This window comes from Balaenoptera borealis (assembly GCF_965194805.1).
Source record: "Balaenoptera borealis genome assembly, chromosome: 19".
NCBI classification, from domain to species: Eukaryota; Metazoa; Chordata; class Mammalia; order Artiodactyla; family Balaenopteridae; genus Balaenoptera; species Balaenoptera borealis.
In genome coordinates this window covers 27764290-27783635 of record NC_138878.1, presented here as the reverse complement: position 1 = coordinate 27783635, position 19346 = coordinate 27764290, and the positions used below count along the sequence as shown (strand labels likewise).

General features: G+C 36.8%; 1 protein-coding gene and 1 pseudogene across 2 annotated transcripts in view; both read left to right on the top strand.

Annotated features, from left to right (window-relative positions):
- CES5A (carboxylesterase 5A) overlaps positions 1 to 19346 on the top strand; it is a 291154-nt gene that overhangs the window by 8987 nt on the left and 262821 nt on the right.
- LOC309616415 (peroxisomal membrane protein 11A pseudogene) lies at positions 7133 to 16821 on the top strand (annotated as a pseudogene). The gene has a single exon. The product of its transcript is annotated as a peroxisomal membrane protein 11A pseudogene (transcript).

Sequence of the window (19346 nt, the reverse complement as noted above, 5' to 3'; positions counted from 1 at the left end):
GTTCCCTGGGGCAAGCTAACCCTTGTATCAGGTCCTGGACTGATACAGGCCATGAGCAAATAAATCCAAGAGCCCCTAGTTGTGCTGCTTGGTGGCTGAGCATCAAATTAGTCTCTGTGCTGGTCCTTCTTTGAGCTAACCTTGTCCCTAAGGAGTAGGCTCTCACCTTGGTCCTTGTGACTGGTTCCAGTAACAGGCATTTTTTAGGTTCTTGTATCTAACTCTGACCCTGCTTTGGGATTGGAGTTCTACTTTGATCTCCTCAACTTCATGGAAATTAGAAGCCAATCCTTAAACCCAAGTCTGCACAACTGGATCCTTACTACAAACTGCTACATCTCTGATGCCCATCATCAGTTTGTTTGAAACTTTACCTATTGCCAATGCCTGACTCCTAACAAATCACTCCGCTTTTGGATTTCCATGTGTTGACATTGTAGAACCTTCCTCCCACTCCTATAATTGTCTACATGAGCCCTCTACTTACTGTCAGATTCCCTTGATAGCATGTCTTGCCTGCATTTTGGATTTTTTCTTTTTGGTGCCTATTGAGTGGACCTGATGTCCTGCCTTGTTCCAATGGGATTACTTATAGTCATTCTCAAACTTTAATGTTCATGAAAATCACCAAGAGTACTTAGTAAAAGTGCAGGTTCTGGGGTTCCACCCTTAGAGATTGTGATTCAGTAATTCTGTGAAACAGGGCTTAGACATCTGCAGTTAAACGTATACCCCTAAATAATTTTGAGGTAGATAGTACAAAAACCACAGTTTAAAACCCCTATTCTAGTCTCTGGGACTTGATCCTTCCTTAGGCTCATCCCATTACTAACCAAACTTGATTTTGACAGTCAGAAAGATTTTGACTTTTCCATAAGGAATTTCTGAATATCATAATCATTGTTACATTTTAGAATATTATTTTTGTTTCTGTTTTTCTGCTCATTAGAAACTTTACAGAGGTTCTAATACCTAGCTAGTAAGTCATTCAAGCATACCACAATTTAAAGAGTCCAGATTTTGCTCATGCTTTCGGCTCTAATCTCTTGTGGTAAAGATAACAGGGTGTTTTAGAAATGCATGAATCAGTGTCTCCGTCAGCACCCTGCATTTATTTTAGGGCAATAGAGGAAAGTGTCTTCTTCCTCTTGGGTTTGGATTCATGCTTAAATATTGCCTCATCAATGTGCCTATGTATGCCATTATAGGAGTAACATAAATTCATGTATAGATGGCATAAAGAGAATGGAGCTGGGCACAAGAATTCTGGAGACAGGAGGAATCCAGGTGCAGAAGAACTGCTCTCTATTGTAAGGTATTGGCTTGTATGAGGCCCACCCTGGCTCAGATGCAGTATTCCTCAGATTCAGATTAAACACTTTTGGAAAGAATACTTCATAGGGCATGTTGTGTACCTCCTATTCCATTGTATCAAGTGTGTGATAAGGCATATTCCCAGTGCCCAGAATTTGAAAAAATTCTGAGCAATTTTTTAACCCCTGGGTGTCATCAAGAAACCCAGGAAAAGATTTATGTTTCTGGCCAAGATAGAGTCACAGGTACTGCCTGTTTACCCTCTCACCTGAAACAACTGGAAAATAAAACGAAGCAAAATACACAAGATAATTTTTTTTAGACCTTGGACATCAGGCAGTAAAGGACATTGATTCTTGAGAGACAAGAAACAAATGAGGTAACCCTACGATTGCCAAAGCTTACTGCTTTGAGGGAGTTTCCAGATTGTGGAGCAGGAAGGGGAAATCTAGGTGGAGCTCAGCAGAATCCCTGGGTTGAGGAGTTGGAGCTGAGAATCGAGGGGACCCAAGGAAGCTGGAGTTCTCATGACAGAGTATTGAAGAGGAGAGAGCTGCACAGAGAGAGAACTCCGGATATTTCCAGAGGTCCTCTTGAGTATTCAGATTACTGATTGGTACGTGCATGTGAGGAAACTGCCCAAGACTGGGGAAAAAGCCATCAGAGAGGATTAGAGGGAGCAGTGGCAGCACTCACAGAGGTCCAATAATAGTGCCTGTTCTTGTTAGCCAGACTAGAACATCTCATAATTCATAGAGTATTGGAGAGAGTACTTAGGATCTTGTTCAGTAGTGGGGAGTAATCAGTAGTCAGGGACTAATCATTGATCCTGCCTAACAAGCAAGATCTAAAATGATCGAATGGTTTCTGAGGAACTTAACTATGTCATGGAATAAAACTCAAGAATATTTAAAGAAATACAAAAATACTCATCTCCCAGCAAGGGAACAGTCACAATGTCTAACATGCAAATGAATATTCCCATGCATTCAAATAAGCAAGGAAATCTTACCCATAATGTGGAGAGCAGTCCATCAATAAAAACCAAGTTAGAACTGACACAGATAATAGAATTAGTAAAGAAGGACATTAAAAATTATTGTAATTACATCCTATCTGTAGGTAGATACTTAGAATATGTTTTTTAAAAGGCACAAATTAAATGTCTAGAGGTGAAAATTATGTCTTAAATAAAAAATACACTAACAGCATATTAAATGTTAAGAAAAGATTCATGAACTTGACTGCACAAAATACAAACTATCAAAAATGAAACACAGAGAAAAAAGAATTTATAAAAATGAGGCAGACATAAATCTGCCTCAGACAGAAATGCAAATCAAAACTACAATGAGATATCATCTCACACCGGTCAGAATGGCCATCGTCAAAAAATCTACAAACAATAAATGCTGGAGAGGGTGTGGAGAAAAGGGAACCCTCTTGCACTGTTGGTGGGAATGTAAATTGACACAGCCACTATGGAGAACAGTATGGAGGTTCCTTAAAAAACTAAAAATAGAACTACCATATGACCTAGCAATCCCGCTACTGGGCATATACCCTGAGAAAACCATAATTCAAAAAGAGTCATGTACCAAAATGTTCATTGCAGCTCTATTTACAATAGCCAGGACATGGAAGCAACCTAACTGTCCATCATCGGATGAATGGATAAAGAAGATGTGGCACATATATACAATGGAATATTACTCAGCCATAAAAAGAAACGAAATGGAGTTATTTGTAGTGAGGTGGATGGAGTTAGAATCTGTCATACAGAGTGAAGTAAGTCAGAAAGAGAAAAACAAATACAGTATGCTGACACATATATATGGAATCTAAGGGAAAAAAAAAAAAGTCATGAAGAACCTAGTGGCAAGACGGGAATAAAGACACAGACCTACTAGAGAATGGACTTGAGGATATGGGGAGGGGGAAGGGTAAGATGTGACAAAGTGAGAGAGTGGCATGGACACATATACACTACCAAACGTAAAATAGATAGCTAGGGGGAAGCAACCGCATAGCGCAGGGAGATCAGCTCTGTGCTTTGTGACCACCTAGAGGGGTGGGCTAGGGAGGGTGGGAGGGAGGGAGATGCAAGAGGGAAGAGATATGGGAACATATGTATATGTATAACTGATTCACTTTGTTATAAAGCAGAAACTAACACACCATTGTAAAGCAATTATACTCCAATAAAGATGTTAAAAAAAAAAAATCTGCCTCAGACATAAATACCTTACAGCAATTACATTAAATGTAAATGGATTAAATGCTCTGATTCAATTATATGCTGTTTACAAGAGACACACTTTAGATTCAAAGACACAAATTCATTGAAAGTAAGAGGATGGATAAAAGATACACCATGAAAATAGTAACCAAAAAGTAGACTTTAAGACAAAAGTGTTACTAGAGACAAAGAGGGATGTTTTATGATGATAAAAGGAAGATATCAGGAAGATATAATATTTATAACATTTAGATATATAACAATTATAAACATATATGCACCTAACAACAGAGCCTCAAAATACATGAAACAAAACAGACAAACAAAACAATTGAATGGAGAAATAGATGATTCAGCAGTAACAACTGGAGACTTCAATATCCTGTTCTCAATAATGAATGAATAACTAGGCAGAAGATCAACAAGGAAATAGAAGACTTGAACAACATATGAATCAATCAGGCCTAACAGGCATCTATAGAATACTCCACCCCAAAAACAGCAGAATACACGTTCTTCTCAAGCCGACATTGAATATTCTCCAGGCTAGACCAATGATAGGCCACAAAACAAGCCTCAATAAACTTAAAAGGGTTGAAATCAACAGAGAGCATTTCCAACCACAATGGAATTAAATTAGAAATTAATACCAGGAGGAAATTTGGGAAATTCACAAATGTGTGGAAAATAAATAACACATTCCTAAATAATGAATGGGCCAAAGAAGAAATGACAAGGGAAATTAGAAAATATTATGAAATAAATGAATGTGAAAGCACAGCATGCCAACACTTAAGGGTCAGCTAAAGTCGTGCTTAGAGGGAAAGTTATGGCTGTAAGTGCCTATATTAAAAAAGTGGAAAATCTAAAATCAATATTCTTATTTTCCATCATAAGAAAAGAGCAAACTAAACTCAAAACTAGCAGAGGAACAGATAATAAGATAAAAGTGGAAATAAATGAAATAGAGAATAGAAAAACAATAGAGAAAAATCAGTGAAACCAAGATTTTGTTCTTTGAAAAGATCAATAAAATGCAAACCTTTAGTAGACTGATAAAGAAAAAAAGATAGAAGCCTCAAATTACTAAAATCAGAAATTAAAGAGGGAATATTACCATTAACCTTAGAGAAAAAAAAGATTACAAAGGAGTACTATGAATAATTGTATGTCAGCTAATTAGATAACTTAAATGAAATGGACAAACTGAAAGTGACTCAGGAAGAAGTAAAAAATCTGAATAGACCTATAACAAGTAAAGAGATTGGATTAGTAATTTAAAATTTGCCACAGATCCCAGGCCCAAACAGCTTCACTGGTGAATTCTACCAAACATTTAAAGAATCAATTCCAATCTTTTACAAATGATTTCAAAAAATAGAAGAACTTAATCTGTAACACTAGTATTATTCTGATACCAAAACCAAAGATATCGTAAGAAAGTAAATTTTCAAATCAATGTCCCCTGTGAATATAGACATAAAAATCCTTTTAAAATACTACCAAACTGAATCCAGTCATGGACTAAAGGGGTACACCACGAGAAAGCGGTGTTTATCCCGGGAATATATCCAAATTTGGTTTAATATCTGAAAATCAATGTAATACACCATCTTAATAGAATGAAGCACAAAAACACATGATCATCTCAGTTGATGCAGAAAAGGCATTTGACAAAATCCAGCACTCTTTCATGATAAAAGCTGTGAACAAAGTAGGAATAGGAGAGAACTTCCTCAGTCTGATAAGTAAAGGGCATCTATGAAAATCCCACAGATAAATAGTGCCATATTTAATGGTGAAAGACTGAATGCTTTCTTCCTAAGATCAAAAATCAGATAAGGATGTCAGCTGTCACTACTGCTATTTATCATTTTACTGGAGATACTGGCCAGGGAAATTAGGCAAGAAAAAGAAATAAAAGGCATCCAGATTGGAAAGAAAGAAAGAAATAAAATTTTTTCTATTTGTAGTTGACAAGACCTAGCAAGGTTGCAGGATATAAATGAAATCCTGCAATTTTTTTTTTTTTTTTTTGGGCTGTGTTCGGTCTTCGTTGCTGTGCGTGGGCTTTCTCTAGTTGTGGTGCGCGGGGGCTACTCTTCATTGTGGTGAGCAGGCTTCTCATTGTCGTGGCTTCTCTTGTTGCGGCGCACAGGCTCTACACACGCAGGCTTCAGTAGTTGTGGCTTGTGGGCTCTAGAGCTCAGGCTCAGTAGTTGTGGTGCACGGGCTTAGTTTCTTCGCGGCGTGTGGGATCTTCCCGGGCCAGGGCTCAAATCCGTGTCCCCTGCATTGGCAGGCAGATTCCTAACCACTGCAAGTGACAATATGCAAGTCAGTTGTACTTCAATGCACAAGCAATAAACAATCTGAAAATGAAATTAAGAAAACAAATTTACAGTAACATCAAAACAGTAAAATAGTTAAGAATGAATTTTTTAAAAAGAAGTGCAAGACTTTTTCATTGAAAACTACAAAGTTTTGTTGAAAAAAATTGAAGATCCAAATAAATGAGAAGACATCCCATGTTCCTGGGTTGGAATACAATATTATTAAGATGGAAATACTTCCCAAATTGATCTACAAGTTCAATATAATGCCTATCAAAGTCTCAGTTGGCTTCTTTTGAAGAAATTGTCAGGCTGATCCTAAAATTCATATGGAAATGCAAGGGACCCAGAATAGCTAAAATAATTCTGAACAAGAAGAAGAAAGTTAGAGGACTACACATCTTGACTTTAAAACTTACTAGAAAGCTACAGTAATGAAGACAGTGTAATATTGGTACAAGGACAGACATATAGATTAATGGAATAGGATTAAGAGTCCAGAAGTAAACCCTTACATTTATGGTCAACTGATTTTTGAAAAGAATGCCAAGATAATCTAATAGAGAAAGAACACTCTAGATACTCACACTCGAAAGAATAAAATTGGATCTCTACCCCACACCCACACAGAAATTATCTCAAAATTGGTCATAGACCTAAATGTCAGAGCTAAAATGATAAAACTCTTAAAAGAAACCATAGGAGTAAATCTTTGTGATACTGAGGCAATGGTTTCTTAGATACAACACCAGAAGTACAAGCAACAAAAGGAAACTAGGTAAGTTGAATCTTTCATGCTTCAAAGGACACCATCAAGGAAGTGCAAGACAGAATTCTCTGGCTGTCCAGTGGTTAGGACTCCATGCTTTCACTGCCGAGGGCCTGGGTTCAGTCCCTCGTCGGGGAACTAAAATCCCGCAAGCCGTGTGGTGCGGCCTAAAAAAGTAAGGATGAGGGTGATAAGATAGTGGAGCAATATCCTTAAAGTACTAAAATAAAAATACTGCCAACATAGAATTTGCTACCCAGAAAAAAATCTCTTTAAAAAACAGAGGCAAAATACTAACTTTTTCAGAAATACAAAAGCTGGAAGTATTTATCACCAGTAAACCTACAGTAGTAGAAAGAAAGGCTAAAGGAAGTCATTCAAGCAGAAGGAAAATGGCACCAAGTGGAAATATGGATCTACACAAAGAAGTAAAGAACACCAGAAATAGTAACTACATGGGTAAATATATAAGATTTATTTTTATTATGTAAATCTCTAAAAGAACTAACTGTGTAACAATGTGTTGTGGGGTTTATAGCATAATTATAAGTAAAATACTTGACAAAAAAAGGTAGGAGCAAAGAAATGGAAGTGTACAATTTAAGGCTCTTTTATGTAAACTGATACAATATCACTGGAAAGTACACTGTAATTAAAGATGTATACTATAAATGCTAAAGCAACTACTACTAAAACAAGAGTTATAGCTAGTAAGCCAACAAAGGAGATAAAATGGAGTAATAAAAAATATTCAATACAAAAATAGGCTGAAAAATAGGAAAAGGGAAAAAAGAATAATTGGGACAAATAGAAAATAAATAGCATTCATTAATTACTATGGTGGTTTTAATGTATGTCCAAAAATTTTTCAGTATTCCTTTCTCCAAAAAGTGGAGCTCAATTCTCCTCCCCTTAAGCATGAGCTAGACTTTGTGACTCACTTCTACCCAAGAGGGTATGAAAAGGGAAAAAAAATAGTAACTTTGCAGTGGAGAAACATGGCAGACACCACCTCAACCAAATGATCAAGGTTTACATCACCAGCACTAAGTCATGATGACACAATGCACCCCTAACATGATGTGATGGGAAGAGTACTTCACTTTTGTGGTAGACTTCCTCAAGATACATAATCCCAATCTAATCATGAAAAACATCAACCAAACCCAAATTGAGGGACATTCTACAAAACACCTGACCAGTGATCTTCAAAAGTGTCAAAGCCATGGGAAATAAGGAAAGACTGTGAAACACAGAAAGACAGATTGGAGGAGACTAAGGGGTCATGACAACTAAATGCAAGGTGATAGTGGACTGGATCTTGGAAAAAAGGATATTCGTGGAAAAACTGGTGAAACCCAAATAAAGTCTGTTGTTTAACTTAAAAAAAAAAAAAGAAAAGAAATAGCAAGATGATAGACTTAAACTTAACCACATCAGGAATTATATAAAATGTAAATAGTCTAAACACCCCAATTAAAAGGCAGTGATGGTCAGATCAGATTAAAAGACCATGACCAAAGTATATATGCTGTTTACAAGAAATACAAATGAAATATAAAGACACAAATAGGTTTAAAAGTAAAAGGATGGGCACCCGCCCCCACAGGGGCAGGGAGACTCGGCCCCTCAGGTGGGCAGAGACCAACCCTCCTGCGGGGACCCGTCGGCCGCCCCTGAGGACTCGCAACAGAGCACAGTGCAACTCTTGTCCTTGGGCTGGGTGCCATGGACGTCTTCATCAGCTTCACCAACCAGACCCAGGGCCGGGACCAACTCTTCAGAGCCACTAAGTACACAGGCATGTTGCTTAGATATTTGTTAGAGCCTAAAGCTGACAAAGAGGAGGTTGTTATGAAGCTCAAGAAACTGGAGTCCAGTGTGAGCACTGGCTGTAAATGGTTCAAACTAGGCAATGTGGTACATGCTGTACAGGCGACCCAGCAGAGCATTCATGTCACTGACCTGGTGCCCCGCGTGTACCTAACATTAGCCAGCCTGAACCTTGTGATTTATTTCATCTGTGACCCCATCATCTTCGTGAGGAGTGCAGGGCTTGCATCTGGCATTAACAAAGAGAAATGGCGAATGTGGGCTGCACGCCATTACTACTATTCTCTTCTGCTGAGCCTGGTCAGGGATCTGTATGAAATCTCCCTGCAGATGGAACAGGTTGCACACGACAGGGCAAAGAGGGAGAAATCACCATCCCAGGATCCTCTTGGGTATAGCGTGGCTAATGAGGAACCAGAATGGCTCCAGTTCTTTCTTCTTCTCTTATTCCGATCTCTGAAGAAACATCTTCCCTTGCTCCTGGACACAGTGAAGAACTTCTGTGATATCCTGAACCCTTTGGACCAGCTGGGGATCTATAAGTCCAATCCTGGCATCATACACCTTGGAGGTCTCATGTCCTCTATAGCAGGCATAATCACTGTGGCGTATCCTCAGATGAAACTGAAGACCCACTGAGGTGGTTTCGGGCTGAAGACTAGTACCTGCTTTCAAGACAACCTGTTAGTGAAATGGACATTTGCATTAAGCACAGCCATGTCATGCTGTGCTTACGGACTTATTCACATGAGCACTGAGTGACCTGTGAGGTGAACAGAGGTGGGGCCAAGAATGGTGGAGGGGAGAACGTGAAGTTTTATGTGTTTTCTAGAGCGCTGGAGTGACTTCTGAATTTCTGAGTATTTTTCCTTCATCTAACATTTATTGAGCATCTCTTTTGTGCATATTAGGAACTTAGTGGTTGCTGAACGAATAAAAATTGAAAGAGAAAAATTGAAAAAGATCCAAACTAACAAGTGGACTCTAATATAAGTGACTTTTGGGCCATGTGCCTCACTACTTTTGCCCAACTACAGTAGGACTGATACACGCCCTCTCTCAGATCTAGTAGAGGCCCCTTATTCTCTGATCAGTTACCCCACTTCCTCCATAGCTGCCAGTGCCAGCATAGAGGAGAGCCGGGCTTATAGCCTCTTAACTTGACTTTTACATCACTGCGCTCCTGTTCTTCCTCTGTCCAGTAGTAAAATCAGAAGTGCATCAGGCACCTTCATAGTATAAATTGTGTCTTTAGGTAACACAGTGAGGAAACAAAAAATCCGAAGCAGATAGAAAGGACTTGAGGTAAAAATAATGTGGTAAGTCACAATTGGTGCCTGCGGGTTTTCCTGTGACAGATGAGGAGACTGAGGTTAAAACTGAGGATAGAACTGACTCCCAATCCAGTGCTCTTTCCATATTTCACTGCCTTCCTAATTGAGTGGAAGTGCAAGACTCTCCAGAATCCTGTGCGAAAATCCTTTTTTAGAACCTTTCTTGGCCAGTGGTTTATATTCTATTCTACAAAAATTAAAACTATATCTAGATCCACCAGTAGGATTGTTTATTTAAAACCATATAACAGTTTGGGCACTTACGCATTAATTTTCATCAAAATTTGTACAGTTGAGAAATTTCATGAATACGATGAAATTCTACTATATTCTACAATAAATCAGAGTTCATATTTGTAGGGTGGTTGGGGGAGGTGGAGAAGAGCAGTAAGGGGCTAGGGAAGAGGGCAGTAGAACGATGAGTCAGTGCCACTTACTCGTGTTTCTACTTCTCATCTTGGATGTTGGGTTCTTATTTGTGATTACAGATCCTCTTAATATGAGGCAAGTGAGGTAGAGAAATAGGGTACCATCAGGTAAGAGGTCAGTGTCAGTCCTGCCAGTAAAGCCATCACATTTATCCAAATGGAAATGAGAAAAGAAATGTGCACTAAGTAAATTTCCCATAAATGTGATTGAGATTCTTAAAAAGTAGACTCAGGTCCTTGGCTCTCTATTTTTAAAGTGACCAATCAAGATACGGGATTTGAGAAAGAACATTTTGGGAATTTTAAGATAAATAAAAGCTGCTAGATCAGGGCAAATAAAAAATTTAACTATTTTTACTTCATCCAGATCTTCGACTGTAATAAATTATGCCTAATAAATTTATAGACAAAAAAAGAGTAAAAGGATGGAAAAAGATATACTGTGCTAACAATAATCAAAAGTAAACTAGAGGGACTAACTAATATCAAAGTAGATTTCAGAGCAAAGAATATTACCAGGGAGAAAAAAATATCATTTCATAATGATGAAGGGATAATTCATCAAGAAAAAGATTTCAAAAATGTTATGCACATCATAATACAACCTTAAAAATATATGAAAGAAACTGACATAAGTTAAAGGAGAAATCCAGAACTATAGTTGGAATTTTCAACACTGCTTTCTCAGTGACTCATAAGTAGGTAGAAAATCAATAAAAGTATAAATGACTTGAAAACCCATGTCAACCAGCCTGACCTAAATGACATTTATAGAACACTTTACGCCCCAAGTGCAGAATGAAAATTCTTTTCAAGCACATATTCTAGGCCAAAAAACATTTTTTCATTCATTTAAAAAGATTCAGACCATGTAAAGTATGTTCTTTATCCACAGTGATATCAAATTAGAAATCAGTAATAGAAAGATGTCTAGAAAAATCCTCAAATATATGGAAGCTAAATAACACACTTCTAACTCACTATGGGTCAGAAGAAGTCAGAAGGGAATTTAGGAAATATTTTGAACTGAATTAAAATGAAAATGTAACACATAGGATGCTGCTAGGGCAGTACTTACAGGGAAATTTATAGTGCTAAATACCTAAGTGAGAAAAGAAGGAAAGTTTCAAATCAGTAGCCTAACCTTCCACCTTAAGAAACTAGAAGAGCAAATTAAACCCAAAGTATACAGAAGAAAGGAAATAGTAACGATTAGAACAAAGATCAATGAAATATAGAGCAGAAAAATAGAGAAAAATAAATGAAACCAAAAGTTGGTTATTTGAGAAGATCAATAAAATTGATAAACCTCTAGCCAGACTGATAAGGAAAAGAGATTTAGGACACAAATTACTAATACCAAGAATGAGAGAAGTGGCATCACTACAGATTATGCTGGTATTAATAAGGATAATGAGGGACTATTATGAACAACTTAGATACTAATAAATTCAACAACTTAGATGAAATAAGCAAATTCATTTTGAAAGACACAAACTATCAAAGCTTACTGAAGAAGAAATAGATAACCTGAATAATCCTATCTGTTAAAGAAATTAAATTTGTATTTAAAAATATTCCCATGAAAAAATGACAGGCCCAAATAGCTTCACTTGGGAATTCTGCTAAACTTTTAAGAAGAAAAAAATACCAATTCTCACAAACACTTCTAGAAAATTGAAGAGAAGGGAACACTTCCCAACTCATTCTATAAGGCCAGCATCACCCTGATACCAGAACCAGACAGATATTACAATAAAAGAAAATTACAGACCAGTATTCCTCATGAACATAGATGCAAACATTCTAAAGAAAAAAGAACTCATAATTTACGAAAAGCAAAACCCCAGTGCTTCTCTTAATTCAGTTGAGGTTTTTGGTAGAAAGCCACATGCATTTATATTTCTAATAAGTATATACTATAGATGTACACTTTGGTATTTGGTGTTCCTAAAATACTGATTCTAGTGAGGAAGCACTAGACCATGAAAAAGCCACAAACAGAAATGGCTTTGCCCTCTGGGGGACTTTATAGCTGCCTTCACTATATAAAGGTAGTAGATGGCCACCTCTGGTTATACATCATTTAATTTATTTGACACTCTGGATAGGATTTAACTTTAAGGTGAGCTTATTCTTTGTTTCCTTTGGCAATCACTTTAACATTTTAAAAAATCAGCAGCAATTACCACTTGTAATTTCAGGGTTTTAAAGCTCCTTCTATGACTTCTTCTAGAATATTTAAAATTTGTAGTATTTAGATAATATTTCACCCACCGTTGTCTCACTTCTTCTGAAATTTGTCAAGATTTGAAGTAATGAATGTAAAAGAAATTTACTGTATCTATATTTTAAAAGTTCAATTTTTCAATGCTTCATTTCCTTCAGTGCTTTATATTTATTATGTGTATTTTTTCATGATAATCTTAACAGATAATAATCTTTACTCATAAAATTATGAACCAAATATGTTTTACTCATATATTGTTTTACTAGAAATATTTTGGTTAACTTTTGCATTCATGTCTGTCTATCATAAATCCTCAATTAATTGGGTTACTTAAAGGGTGTATACAGTGCTGTACTTGGTCCACAGAGGGCTAACCAGCTTTGTTATTTTTTTAGTCTTTACGTTTGTTTTAACTCTTGTTCCTAACCACATAATGTGCTTTTTAACAAGTAAAGATTCTAGCAACATTAGTAAGTTCTTGCTGATATGTTTTATTATTATAATCACTACTTTTAATTTTGAAACTCTAAACAGTAAATTAACCCACAAGATCATATGGGTTCTATGAAAAATACATTGCAATTTATTGTAAATATAGCATTACTATAAATACTAACACTATTGTTGCATAATTATTTAGATTAAATTATGTTATGATAAAACTGTGTCACTTAAGAATGAATCAAAAACCTATTTGGTGAGACACTGAAAATTTTCTTGTGGTAATTGAGTGCCTGGATTATGCATGGATGATAAACAAATTAAGGATATAATCGAAGGAATTGCTACCTTGGCTTAATGACTCTCCAAAGGTTATATTCAAATAATTATCCTTCATTTCTAGGTTGATAAAATAATTAAGTTAAAAATGTGACCCTAAAACTGTTTTAGAAAACTACTGCTATAACGACAACAACAACAACCATCATGTTAACAAATAATAATAGCAATTATTACTACCACTAGTAGAGTACCCCCATTTGGTGAGCACTTGCTTTGAGCCATTCACTGGGTCAGTCAGGCAAAATATATTATTTAATCCTCACCACAATCCTCTAATGTAAGACTTACTATCCTCATTATACATACAAGGAACACTCCCTCAGTTTTCTTTTGTGGAACCACATCTCTTTCATTGTTAATTCATACAGTTTAGGTAGATTTGCTCCAGCCCCAGGTTCCAGAGGGGGCAACAAAGCTTAGGCCCGGCCAATTTGAGATTCTCATCCCAGTGGCCCCAGTGTTCGCTTTAAAGAGGCAAGTGATGCAAGCTGAGTCAGTGAAGACTTCCCCAAGACCATTTCTGGAGCTACTGTTCTCAGTAATAGTATGGCCTATCTCAGATAAGATTGCTGCAATACATGTGGACATTCAGGATGCGAAATTCAATTCACTTGTACTTCTTCCTGTGTCTCTAAAGTTATGATGGAAGATTGGAAACATTCATGGGCCCACCTGAGCCCTGCTCCTATAATTCATGGGGGCTCTTAACCTCATAGTAAGCCCAAATATCAGTGAAATCATGGTTTTGATGTGCTATGTCTTTTCTGATATAAATTAAAGTAGACACATAATCATTAAGAAAATTTTATCTGTGTACTACCTAAAATGATTTCATGTCTTGCAGTGGTCTACATACCACATTTTGGGAAATTCTGGACTAGAAAAGAAGTCACACTGTCCTGTGTTGTTTAGAATGCTATTTTTGTTTATGCATTTGTATTTAAAGTTATAACACCTACCTTCCAAAAAAAAAAAAAGCCACTATGAGCAATTATGGGGGAAAAAAACACACCTAAAAGAAGAAACATTTTGGATTGTATTTTAACTCATATTTTGTGCCAATATAGAAATGAAGCAGTTATGAGATGGTCGCTTTTTGCATATTTGATAAAGTTTTTCTCTTGTAATGCATGCCATTTCTCTGGAGCCTCACCTGTAGCTCTGGGCAAAAAGAGGCTAGAGTCTAATGGCTCCAAAGTTAGGATATCTTTCTCTCACTTTCGTGTTCAAATAAGACCTTTCACTTTAGTTTCCTTCTGTGAATAGTTATAGATTAAGCTCGTGAGGCTGGGCCATGTCTGTTTGGTTTACTACCATATCTGTAGCACCATGCCAGTGCTCAGCAAAGAGAAGGGGCTCAATGAATATCTGTTGAATGAATGAATGAATGAGCGGATGAGCATTTTCATACACAGGCTTGTCAAGTGAGCAAGTCTGGTATTATTATTATTGGTGGTGGAACTGAGGCTAGGAGAAGTTATGAGAGGTCTTTAATGGCATATAATCAGTGACAGAATTGGGATTTGTATCTTTTACCCTTTGTGTAGATCACTGAACTACGTTTGTTGAATAAATAAGTTAATGAAACAATAATATGTATTGTTTTCTTAAAACATATTCTTAACATATTTCTTAAAGTATATTCATACTTTATTGGTTATAAAAGGAACATTTTAAAGAGAGACAAACTACTTTTGTGGCTTAGTGTTGTTAGGAACCAAGGGAGGGTGGGGTAGGAATGAGGGGATAGAATGGGCAGATTTAAAATAACTTGAATATCTTAAAAGTAACTGAACATATTGTCTATTAATAAGAGTAATTTAATGATGAAATGACAGTGAATGCCTTAAAGTAGCTCACACCGGTTTTTGTCTTTGTCATAAAGATATGATTAATAAGAAAATTGTTTCATGCTGGAAAATGCTTTTTGTGAGATCTGTATTTTGGTACACAATGCACCAAAACATTTGTTTCTATTTACCTTGAAAAAAAAATCCCCTTCAAGGATAGCATGTGGAGAGCAGTCATCTGTTCAGGATTACACTTCTGAATTGCTGTTTCTCTGAACTCACTGGACTCTGTATATATTAATTTTAAAAATAAGGACCGTTTTCCCCCTTTATCAAGTTTGTTTATCAACACTATCATAAAGATGTACTTATATTCTAGTGTGTATTAGTAACTGTCAATTGACTACTGAATAACAAATTAAATTGGGAATCCTGGAGTCTCTGAATTCAGTTGCTGACTGTTTTTACTCTGCTATCAGACTTTGGAACAAGTCATTATATACGTCTTATCTTTCCCCCAAATAAATAGCTTTGAATGTTCATGAAATTAGGGGCAACTCAGATGCTTTTTAGCTGGTTAGCACTCTGGTAGAGACGAGCCGAGGTGCAGGAGAAGGTAAAAGGGAAGTATGCGTGGCAGTGATCTTAATTCTTACACCCACTACTACAATCTGACCCCTAAAACTCCGATATTTCGCAAGTGACCCAACTATCACCAGGTAGCATCTCTTCTGGATGAAACTATATTGTCTTAACACTGATACAGACTTTTAAAAGGCTCTTTTCATGTGCATAATCTCATGTAAACCTCATTTCAACCATGGAGGGTAATAGGGCAGGTTTTATTACCCCGGTTTTACTGGTGACAAAATAGAGGTTCAGATTGGCTAGGTGATTTGATCAAAGGCACACAATTATTGGATGGTAGAGCCAGGACTTGAATTCATACTTTCAAATCTCTCTTTGCATTATGCAAAATCTTTGATTTTTCTGGGGAAAGACATTGTAAGGGGGACTATTCCATTTATAGTTGGCAGAGTGTTAACTGCTTTGACCCCTTGCAAGATTTTATTTGTCTTTCTGTAATATCTTTTTACTTAAGCAAAAATTACACCAAACAAAACAATCCTTACAATATATAACATACATATAAAGAGCAACAATCCCAGCTGAAAGAAAACATTTTGTGTTTCATTACAGAGCAGTGTTAACAGCACAAATAGAAGTGATTATGAACCGGCTAAAAGGTTTTTCCTGTTACCTTATTTGATGAAGTTTCTTTACTGAACCTCCAAGGTCACCCTCACATAAAGAAAGCAGACTAACATCTGGATTTCAAAGAAAATTAATCACTTCTTCTTAAAGCTGTCCAAATACTTTGTTAGAAGGTATCATTATTAAGAAATTAAAATGGAGGTACCAGTGCCTCCTTCCTAAGATTTGATTGGGTTCTAATCTGTAGTTTGGCTTTTGTGACCTTGGATACATCTTTTTAACCTTTATTAACTCATCTAAAACATGTCTCATAGAGGTTTGTTCTGGGTTTAGAAATGCTTTGACATTTTTGGATTAAGTGGTGAAGTGGATGGAAATGCTATTCCTAAAAAAGCTTGGAGGCGAATAAAATATTTTTATTGTTCTGTTCAACTTGCTCCTCGGAAGATCAAGGAGCATTTTATTCTTGGATCATTTACTTATTCACCAAACATTTATTGAGTGCCATGTACCAGACCATGACCAGCACTCTCCTCTTTTCTCCTGTTGTTGTGCCATCAGGTGATGCTTCTGAGAACACAGCAGAAGGCTTTTATTTCCCTTATAAAATGTGAGTGCATAGTGGCCATTTGCAAGGCCTTCCAGCCTGCTATATAAGCAAGAGTGGAATTTTCTGTCCCTCTATGTATGATGAGTACTTTACCATATATTGCCTCATTGCTATGAAATGTTTCACAAGCATTTGCTATTAAAAAGTAAGCTCCTTGAAGGAGGAAACCATGGCTTATTTCTCCTCTATGTCTCTACTCAGGACAAAACAGTAGTGAGGAATTCTTTGCCAGGGAGCCCATGGATGGATGGGCTTCACAGAACTTGTGAGCTCCCTGAAATTGTAAGAAAAATTATTTTTGCATGTGCAATTTTTGAAGCGGGTCCAACATTTTCATTAGATTCTCAAGGGGGTCAGTGGCTCAATGGCTAACCACTATAGGTTAACCACTCTAATGGGCTTTTGATGAATACTTGAATGGGAGAAACAACAGGAAGACAGATGTGACCTTGATGTACAAGAGAGTGTTGTCATGATCGGAAAGCATGTTTGGGGATGGCTCTCAGTTCCCCAACACTGGAGATGTTAATAGCTGGATGACCCATCAGTGATAATGTTGTTGGGATGTTGATCTATTCTTTCTGCCTTATGATTCTATGATAATATCAATCTTCACTAAAGAATACTTCTCATTCTTCACACCTTCCCCTGACACCCATACCATTTTTGTGTGACTCACTCTTTGGACTATTTATACACCTAAAGAATCTTTTTGACAGATAACCAGAGGCATACAAATCAAGCTTTGAGAACTATGACCCTAAGAGTGTGTGTGAAATACCAAATAACAGGTAGGGTACTTGGCATGAACTCTAGAAAATGAAGAGAAGGTAGAATGATTTTTGAGTTAAGGATAGAAGATAAGAAGATAGTAGTTGACAAGCACGTCGACACAGTTGCTAATAGATTAAACAGAATAGGATGTAATTGAGTACTAAATTGGGCTAGTTACCTGTAAATTGAGGCCTCTGAGCAATTTTAGTTTGGGCTGCAATTTTGCTACTTTCATTCAAAGAAATTAGGACAATGCAACTCAAGATGAGTTTTAGAAGTGCAAAGTGGTAAAAACACATTCATTTTCAAGTACATACATATACAAATTGGTGCATGAATATATGCATGTATAAAACAACATGTTCATGCCTTGATACCCATGGAGATAAGAATTGATCCACATGAATATATTCATTCACACATATGCCAGATATAAGGAGGATTAAATATGGTATCTAATAGAAAATTTTCACATGCAGGGAAATAAGAGTATTTCAAAGCAAATATCCAATGGATGAGAAGAATATTTTAGGTAATATACTGGTGCTTCTTTCAGGGTTAATGTCACAAAACTTCACAGGGTGTCTAAGGAACTGAGTACAGGCAGAACCCAAGCTGACAGTGTCATACCAGGAGCTAGTCTAGGTGAGAGAAGTCCTAAAGATATCCATTATAGTCTACAGGAAACAGGCCACGTTACATGCTCCAGTTTTCTTTGGAGAAGTGTGTTTGTTAAATTGTGATCATAAACAGCTCCAGTCCCAGTTTGCTGGATTGGGCGGAGGGCCCTTTAATCAAATGTTTCCTCATCATGCTTTCTGATGATCTTCTGAGCTGGCTGTTTTAGTTACTCTTTAGCATTCTGCAAAGTCTCACTTAGCATCCTTTAGCTTGTGCATTTTTGATGAGTATGGTATTGCTATTTTTATATGTTTTGTAAACTCCTTTGAGGAATGCAGGGGTACATGGAGAGAAAGAGATGGTGGTGAGCTTCTTCCTTTATTTAATCCATCCATGCCCCGATCTCTCAGACACCAGTATAAAGCTGTACCTATTAAAGCTAGCTGATTTGCCAAGTGTTTTTGCTCAGAAGGGACATCACCTATTTTGGGCAACAAAGAAGTGTTAGGAAGGGGAGGAAGACATACCTCAGAAGGACAGATCTGAAATGAAGTCCAGAATACTGAAGAGAGTGGAGTGGAAAAGCAAAAGAGTGCCTAGTGAAAGGTCACTGAAGCAGTGAGTGCAGAGCTAATGTTCTGGATGGTTGTAGGAAAGCCTCAATTAAGAGTTCTGTTAATAGAGAAATTAGGAAATGTTATTAAAAAGTTCTCTAAGCCAATCTAATAAAAGAAATCAGGACATGGCAAACTAGGCTGGTTGTTTAATTTATTCAGTAATCTGTATCTTTTTAGATTGATGCAAATTATTAACACATTTATTGAGCAACTATACGTATACAAAGCATTCTGTTAGGAAATGTGTGTGAAGGGTGGAAAGATGGTATTTAAAAAATACAAGATGAGTACATGTTCTCCAAAAGTATATGGGAGGCCATGTGTTAAGAACTGTGCTGGGTGCTTTCTGTATATTATCCCATTTAATCTTTAAAACAACTATTAGGAATGAAAATTATCCCTATTTTACAGATGAACAGCCTGGAACTCAGAGAATTTAAGTTGTTTCCTCCCTCC